Here is a 9,775-nt window from a genome sequence, read left to right as displayed (position 1 = left end):
AACATAAAAAAATTGACCTATTTACAATACCATCAAAAGGAACAAAATACAGAGGAATAGATTTAACCAATGAGATGGAAGACTTGCATGCTGAAAACTACAAAAGATTTGTCGTTTGTTGTTTAGTTACTAAGTTGTGTCTGAGTCTTCTGCAACCTCATGGACTGTAGCACGCCAGGCTTCTCTGTCCATGGGATTTCCCAGACAAGAATACTAGACTGGGTTGCCATTTTCTTCTCCAAGGGGTCTTCCTGACCCAGGGATATATAACCTGTGTCTCCAGCATTGGCAGATTCTTTGCTGAAGGAAATTTAAAAAGACCTAAATAAATGGAAAGATATCCTATGTTCATGGATTGAAAGTTTTAACATTTTTAAGATGGCAATACTACCCAGATCCATCTACATGTTGAGTTTAATTCCTATCGAAATCCCACTGACCTTTTCTTCAGAAAAAGAAAAGTTGAGCTTAATATTCATATGGAACTGCAAGGGACCTCACATAGCCAAAATAGTCTTGAAAGAGGAAAGCAAAGTTGGGGGACTCACATTCCCCAGTTTTGAAACTTACTACAGTGATCAAAACAGTGTGGTACTGGCATAAAGACAAACATATAGATCAATGGAATAGAACTTGGAGTCCAAAATAAACCCAAATACCTATGGTCAATTGATTTTCAACATGGATGCCAGCATCATTCAATGGGGCAAAGACCAGCCTCACCACAATTGTTGTGGAATAACTGGTTAACCACATGCAAAAAAAAAATTGAACTCTTTACCTGACACCATCTATAAAATTTAACTGAAAACAAATCAAATACCTAAATGTAAGAGCTAAAACAATAGAACTTCTATATGAAAACATAAGTGTAAATCTTTGTAGACTTGGATTTGGCCATTAAAAGCACAATCAACAAAAGAAAAAAAATGAATTGGACTTTATTAAAAAAAACTTTTGTGCATCAAGGAACACCATCAAGAAAGTGAAATGATAATGTACAGAGTAGGAGAAATTATTTTCAAATCATACATCTGATAAGCAAGTTGTATCTAGAATACAGAAAGGATTTTTACAACTCAGTAACAAAAACAACACAATTGAAAAATGGGAAAAGGACTTGAGTAGAAATTTCTCCAAAGAAGATATACAAATGACCATGAAACTCATGGAAAAAATGCCCACTATCAGTCATCAGGGGAATGCAAATCAAAGCTACAATGAGATACCACTTTACACCCACTAGGATGGCTCTAATAAAATAAAGGAAAATAAGTTCTGGCAAGATTTAGAGAAACTGGAACTTCGTACATTGCTCATGGGAATATAAAATGGTGTAGCTGCTGTGGAAATCAGTTTGGCACTTTTACTAAAAGATACACATAGAACTTCCACATGACCCAGCAATTCCATTAAAGCATATACCCAAAATAATTGAAAAAAGATATTTAACCAAATACTTGTACATAAATGTTCATAATAGTGCTATTCACAATATCCAAAAGGTAGAAACAACCCAAATGTTCATAAACTGATGAATGGATAAAACAAAATGGTGGTATACCCATATGATGGAATATTATTTAACTATAAAAACGAATGAAGTACCAATACATGCTACAGCATGGATGAACCTTAAAAACATTATGTAAGTGAAAGAAGTCAGATACAATAGATCACATATTATATGATTCCAGTTACATGAAATGTCCAGTAAAGGTAAATTCTTATAGACAGCAGATTGTTTCCCAGGGCTGGGCACAAGGAGGGAGTGGGGAGTGATTGGCTAATGGGTACACGGTTTCCATGTGAGATGATGAAAATACTGTGTAAATAGATAAATGATAGTTGCACAACATCATCTATGTATTTTCACTGAATTGTATACTTTAAAATTGTTAGTTTCATGTTTTGTGCATTTTACCTCAATTTAAAAAATAATTGCCTCCATTTTTTAAAAAGTTAAGTATAAATTTACCATGTGACCCAGAAACTCTACTCTTAGGTATCTACCAAAGAGAAATGAAACATATGTCTGCATGAAAAATTGTACTTGGATGTTCATAGCATTATTTATAATAACCAAAAGGTGGAAAGAACCCAAATTTTCACCAGCTGGTGAATGCATGAACAAAGTGATATATCCATACCATTTGGCAATAAAAATAAAAAATGAATCTTAAAAACATTTTGCTCAAAACAAACAAAAAACCATTTTGCTCAATGAAAGAAGCCATGCACACACACACAAAACCTCACGTATTATGAGTCCATTACTATGAAATTTGCGAAAGTTGCAAATCTATAGAGGCAGAAAGTAGGTTAGTGGTTGCCTGGGTCTGGCGGCATGAATGGAGAGTGACTATAAATGAGCATGAGGGATCTTTCTGGGAAGATAGAAATGTCCTAAAAGTGGACTGTGGTGATAATAGTACAATTCTGTAAATATGCTAAAATTAATTGAATTGTAGAATTAAAGCAGGTGAATTTTGTGCTATGTAATTATACCCCAATAAAGCTGTTTTTTAAAACAACAACAACAGAAGACCACTCTATACAAGAGACAAGACCACTCTATCCAAGAGAAGTGGAATACATTTTCTATTCAAATACACGTAGAACATTTCCCAGGTTAAGTCATATGTTAGGCCATAGAAAATTCATAATATATTTAAGATGACTGAAGCATCATATCAAGCATCTTTTTCAACCACATGGTATGAAACTAGAAATCAATTACAAGGAAAAAAACTGGAAAATTCACAAATGCATGAAGATTAAACAACATGCTACTTAACAACCAATGACTCAAAGGAGAAATTGAAAGATGAAATTATTCATTTATTTGGCTGCACCAGGTCTTAATTGTGGCACATGGGATCTTCAAGCATTGTTGCAGCATGCAGGATCTCTTAATTGCTGCATATGGGATCTTCAGTTGTGACATGTAGGATCTAGTTCCCTGACCAGGGATCAAACCCAGGACCCCTGCATTGGAAGTGTGGAATCTTAGCCACTGGACCACCAGGGAATTCGCCGAGATGCAGCAGTTCTAAGAAAGAAGTTCATAATGATGAACACCTACATTAAGAATGAAAGTCTTAAATAAAAATTCTAACTTTACAATTCAAGGAATAGAAAAAGAATAAAATAAGCCCAAAGTTAATAGAAGGAAGGAAATAAAGATCAGAGTGGAAATAAATGAAATAGAAACAAAAAAGAAAACAGAAAAGATCAATGAAACGAAGAGATTTTTTAAAAAAGATAAACAAAATAGACAAATCTTCAGCTAGACTTAAAAAGAAATAGAAGATTTAAATCAATAAAATTAGAAGTGAAAGAGGAGTTATTACTTATTTACCACAGACATGCATAGACTCATAAGAGATTATTATGAGCAATTAAATGTCAACAAATTGGGCAACCAAGAAGAAAAGGATAAATTCCTGGAAACATACAACTTACCAAGACCGAATCATGAAGGAATAGAAAATCTGAACAGGCTAGTTACCAATAAGGGGATTGAGTCAGTAATCAAAAAACTTCCAACAAATAAAAGCCCTGGACAAGATGGCTACACTGGTAAATTCTACCCAACATTAAAAGAAGAATAAATGACAATCCTTCTCAAACTCTTCCCCAAAATAGGAGGAAACACTTCCAGTCTCATTTTATGAGGCTAGCATTACCCAGATACCAAAGCCATATAAGAGCACTAAAAGAAAAGAAAATTATAGGTCAATATCCTATATTCAATACCACATTAAAAGGATAATACAACATGATCCAGTGGGATTTATTCCAGGGATGCCAGGATGATTATCCACAAACCAATAAATGTGATACACTGCATTAACAAAATGAAGGATATAAATCATATGATTATCCTAATAGATGCAGAAAAAACCTTTGACAAAATTCAACATCCATTCATAAACAAAAACTTTCAACAAACTTGGTATAGTGAGAGAATGTACCGCAGCATAATAAAGGTCATATATGGCAAGCTTCCCTGGTGGCTCAGATGGTAAAGAATCTGCCTGCAATGCAACAGACCCAGTTTCGATCCCTGGGTCATGAAGATCCCCTGGAGAAAGGGATGGCAACCCACTCCAGTATTCATGGGGAATTCCATAGACATCTGAGACCCGAGGGCTACAGTCCATGGGGTTGCAAAGAGCCAGACACTACTGAGTAACTAACACACATGGCCATACTGTCTAAAGCAATGTACAGATAACACTATACTCAATGGTGAAAAGCTGAGAGCTTATCCTCTAGGATGAAGAATGAGACAAGCATGCCCACTTTCACTACTTTTGTTCCACATAGTACTAGAAGTTGTAGCCAGAGCAATTAGGCAAGAGAAAGAAATAAAAGGCATCCATATTGGAATGGAAGAATTAAAACTATCTCTATTTGCAGATGACATAATATTATATATGCTGCTGCTGTTGCTAAGTCGCTTCAGTCGTGTCTGACTCTGTGCGACCCCATAGACGGCAGCCTATCAGGCTCCGCCGTCCCTGGGATTCTCCAGGCAAGAACACTGGAGTGGGTTGCCATTTCCTTCTCCAATGCATGAAAGTGAAAAGTGAAAGTGAAGTTGCTCAGTCGTGCCCAACTCTTAGCGACCCCATGGACTGCAGCCTACCAGGCTCCTTTGTCTATGGGATTTTCCAGGCAAGAGTACTGGAGTGTGTTGCCATTGCCTTCTCCGAATATTATATATAGAAAACCCTGAACACTCCACAAAAAAACTAACCAACAAATTCAGTAAAGTCTCAGGATACAAAATCAATATACAAAAAAAAAATCAATGTACAAAAAAATCAGTTGCATTTCTACATACTAACAATGAACTATCAGAAAGAGAAATTAAGGGACTTCCATGGTGGTCCAGTGGTTAAGACTATGTGCTCCCAATGCAGGGGGCCCAGGTTCAAGCCCTGGTCAGGGAACTAGATCCCACATGTCACAACTAAGACCCAGCACAAATAAATAGTTTTTTGAAAAAGAGAAATTAAGAAAACAATCCCATTTACAATTGCATCAAAAATAATAAAATACATAGGAATAAATTTAACCAAGGAAGTGAAAGATCAGTACCTTAAAAACTCTAAGACATTGATGAAAGAACTAGAAGACACACAAAAAATGGAAATATCCTCCATGTTCATGGATTGGAAGAATTAATATTAAGATGGTCATACTGTCTAAAGCAATGTACAGATTCAAAGCAGTCCTTATCAAAATTCCAATAAATTTTTTTCACAGAAACAAACCATACTAAAATTGTTGAAACCACAAAAGACCCCCAAATAGCCAAAGCAATATTGAGAAAGAAGGACAAAGCTGGAAACAGCACAGTTCCTAATTGCAAACTATATTACAAAGCTATAGTAATCAAAACAGCATGTTATTTGACCCTAAAAGTACTCATTACAAGGAAGAAAAAATTTTGTAACTATATGAAGTGATGGATGTTAACTAAACTTTTTGTGGTAATCATTTCACAATATTTGTATGTCAAGTCATTAGGTTGTACACCTTAAACCTATACAATGCTGTATGTCAATTATATCTCAATTAAACTGTAAGAAAAAATAGTATGTTAATGGCATGAAAGCAGACATGTTGATCAATGCAAGAGAATAGGGAGCCCAGAAATAAATCTATGCATATATTGGTCAATTTATTCATGACAAAGGAGTCAAGAATACACAATGGGGGAAGGATAGTTTATTCAATAAATGGTGCTGACAAAACAGGGCAGACACATGCAAAGAATGAAACTGGACCCTTATCTTACAACAAACACAAGAATAAACTAAAAATGAATTAACGACTTGAATGTTAGACCCAAAACCATATAACTCCTAGAAGAAAACATAAGGTATAAGGTCCTTGACATTGGTCTTGGCAATGATTTTTTGGATTTGATACCAAAAGCAAAGGCAACAAAAGCAAAAACAAGCAAGTGAACTAAAAACTTCTGCACAGCAAAGGAGTGAAAAGGCAGCCTACAGAATGGGTAAAATATTTTGCAAATAATATGTCTGATGAGTTAATATTTAAAATACATAAAGAACTCATGCAACTCAATAGTGAAAAAACCCAAAGTGAAAGTGAAGTCACTCAGTCATGTCCGACTCTTTGCAACCCCATGGACTGTAGCCTACCAGGTTCCTCCATCCATGGGATTCTCCAGGCAAGAATACTGGAGTGGGTTTCCATCTCAAACAATATGATTATAAAACAGGCAGAGGAACTGAATAGACATTTTCCCAAAGAAGACATACAAATTGTCAACTGGTTAACAGGTACATGAAAGGTGCTCAGCATCACTAATCATCAGGAAATGCACATCAAAACTACAGATATAACTTCATACTTGTTAGAATGGCTATAATAATAAAAAAAAAAGACAAGAGATGACAAACGGCAGCAAAGATATGGAGAAAAAGGAATCCTTGTGCTCTGTTGCTGGGAATGTAAATTGGTGCAGCCACTATGGAAAACAGTATGTAGGTTCCTCAAAAAATTAAAACTAGAACTACACTATGATCCAACAATTCCATTTCTGTATATATATCCAAATGAAATGAAAACAGGATCTCAAAAGATATCAGCACTCCCATGTTCACCCAGCATTATTCATAAAAGCCAGGATATGGAAGAAACCTAAGTGTCCATCAATGAAAGAAAAAAATGTAATACACACACACACACACACACACACACACACACACACACTGGAATATTATTCAGCCACAAAAAGAAGGAAATCCTACCATTTGCTACAGCATGGATGGAACTTGAGTGCATTATGTTAAGTGATATAAGCCAAACAGAAAAAGAGAAATATTGCATGGTATTCCTTACATGTGGAATCTTTAGAAAAAAACAGAGAAAGAGTTAAACTCATAGAAACAGACAGTAGAAAAGTGGTTGCCAAAGGCTGGGAGTTGGTGGGGGGAATGGGGAGAGGTTGATAAAAGGGTAGAAACTTTCAGGTATATGATGAATAAGGTCTGAGAATCTAATGAGATCTGTGAGAATCTAGCATGATGACTGGAGAAGGCACTGGCACCCCACTCCAGTACTCTTGCCTGGCAAATCCCATGGACAGAGGAGCCTGGTAGGCTGCAGTCCATGGGGTCGCTAGGAGTCGAACATGACTGAGCAACTTCACTTTCACTTTTCATTTTCATGCATTGGAGAAGGAAATGGCAAGCCACTCCACTGTTCTTGCCTGGAGAATCCCAGGGACGGGGGAGCCTGGTGGGCTGCTGTCTATGGGGTCGCACAGAGTCGGACACGACTGAAGCGACTTAGCAGCAGCAGCAGCATGATGACTAGAGTTGATAACACTGTATTGTATAATTGAAATTGGTTAAGAGAGTAGAACTTAAATGTTCTCACCACACACACGAAAAGGATAACAAGTGCCTCAGAGCCTAATCAGTATATCTCTGTCTCTGTCAGGGGTGAATAGTTTGAGAACATTATTTGTACCCCTGTCCATATTTCCTGTTCACTGTTTTCCTTTTTTATCTTTTTTCCTTTGATCACCTCTTAACCCATTACATTTTGGCCTCTGGTTCTTCCTTCTTAACCCATTGTAATTTGCCATCCACCCCCACCACTCCCTGTTCTCTGCAAGGCTACCAGTTATCTTATTGCTAAATCTAGTGGTTGGTTTCCAGGCTTTGTTTTGTGTGATATTTGGCATGTTAACCATTCCTTCTATTTTGGAAGATGATTTGCCCTTGGTTTCTCTGACACTACACTCTCCTGTTTCTAATCTACTCTGTGTCAGTGAACTCCTCCATTATCCAGCCAGCCACTTCAGTCATAAATCCAGGCTTCTTCTCTGACTCACTCTGTTAACTACCACATGAAATCCATTCACTAAGCATGCTGATTTTTACCTCGTAAATATTCTCTTGTTCAGAATTCTATCAGGGGTTCATGGATCCTGGAAGGTTTCAGAGAATCCATGAATGCGTATGCTGAATTGAAGGCAAAATTTGGTATGATTGTGTGTATTAGCATTTCTCTGGGGAGAATGTATAAGCCATAACTTTCATTATATTCTCAGACAGGTCTGTGACTCAAAACAAAGTATAACACCATTGATCTAACTCCATCCATTTATTGATATTTTTATCCCCTCCTCCCTGCTCCCCCCATCCCACCCACTCTGACCAGATGTAGTTACTACAAAGACCCATTTCTCCATATAACAGTCTCTCTGCAAGACAGCAAAGAGATCAAACCAGTCAATCCTAAAGGAAATCAACCCTGATTATTCATTAGAAGGACTGATGCTGAAGCTGAAGCTCCAATACTTTGGCTACCTGATGCGAAGAGCCAACTCATTGGAAAAGCCCCTGATGCTGGAAAAGATTGAAAGCAAAAGGAGAAGAGGGCAGCAGAGGATGAGATGATTCGATAGCATTGCCAACTCAGTGGACATGAGTTTGAGAAAACACCAGGAGATAGTGAAGGACAGGCAAACCTGGTCCTTTGCTGCAGTCCATGGGGTCGCAAAGAGTTAGACATAACTGAGCGACTAAAAAACAACTTTCTCTTAGGGCCACAAATAAGGATGGGCTATTGCTGAGGACATGGACTGAGGCTAGCAGGGCTAGATGCATTCTGCCTCAGGAGGCTACTGTGCGCCACCATGGCCTGCTCCTCTCCCCTCTTTCTGCCAACAAATCATTTATTCTTTCATTTTCCTTCCTCTCCCATCTCTCCTTATCCAATTTCTCCTTTTCTCTCTTCCTCATTCTCCTTCTCTTCCTCTTTTTCTTCCTTAGCTTCTCCCTCATACTTTATTAACACATTAATTATAGGGTAATCAGACTTTGACCATGGAGCTTGAAGCCTCTTAAAATCAGGACTAGAGGAGGCATTCACCTTGCTCATTGGCTCTTACTTGCAGAGTCCCCAGCACAGCCTCCAGAGAAGAGAAAAGGGGAGGGAATGGGCCTGCGCTTGGAGGTATGGAGTCAGTAACTAGGGAAATCCCAGCCCCAGGTATAACTGTAATGAGCTAGAAGAAATATGTCAGTCAGGTCAAGAAATCATAGATCTTACAACTTTTTATCAAAACAAAGTTTGGAAGAAATTTAAAAATATATCTAACCCAATCTTCCTCCCTTCTCATCCTTCTTGATTCCTTTCTGTTCTTCACCCCATACATCCATCAACAAGATTTTTAGCTCTCCCTTAAAATTTATTCCATTCCACTCTTTTATGCGCTATAGCTTCTGGTACTATTGCTATCTTGAAATTGTGTAGTGTCCTCCAACTTTCTTCTTCAATGTTGTTTTGGTGGACTAGATCTTTTCTTTTCCATACGAACTTTTAAATCACTTTGTCTATATCTACAAAAGAGTTTAGCAGGGTTTTGACTGAATCTATGTTGAATCTATAGATCAATTTGGGAAGAACTGATATTTTAACAATATTGAGACTTCCTATTCATGGGCTTCCCAGGTGGCTCAGCGATAAAGCATCTGCCTGCTATGCAGCAGGTGTGGATTTGATCCCTAAGTCAGGAAGATCCTCTGGAAAAGGCAATAGCAACCCACTTCAGTATTCTTGCCTGGAGAATCCCATGGACAGAGAAGCCTAGTGGTCTATTAGTTTATGGGGTCGCAAAAGAGTCAGACATGATTTAGAGACCAAACAACAACAAGTCATGAACATGGACTATCTCTCCATTTATTTAGATATTCTTTGATTTCTTTCATTAATGTTT

At 37.4% G+C, this 9,775-nt stretch overlaps 1 non-coding gene across 1 annotated transcript; it reads left to right on the top strand.

Moving 5' to 3' along the window:
• The first annotated feature begins 4,888 nt into the window (after positions 1 to 4,888).
• On the top strand, positions 4,889 to 4,961 carry TRNAG-CCC (transfer RNA glycine (anticodon CCC)). The gene has a single exon. It is a non-coding gene; the product is annotated as a tRNA-Gly (tRNA).
• Positions 4,962 to 9,775: the final 4,814 nt, after the last annotated feature.

Source organism: Budorcas taxicolor, chromosome X (genome assembly GCF_023091745.1).
Source record: "Budorcas taxicolor isolate Tak-1 chromosome X, Takin1.1, whole genome shotgun sequence".
Taxonomy (NCBI): Eukaryota; Metazoa; Chordata; class Mammalia; order Artiodactyla; family Bovidae; genus Budorcas; species Budorcas taxicolor.
Note: the sequence above shows the minus strand (reverse complement) of the source record. Positions and strands in the feature narration are given on the sequence as shown.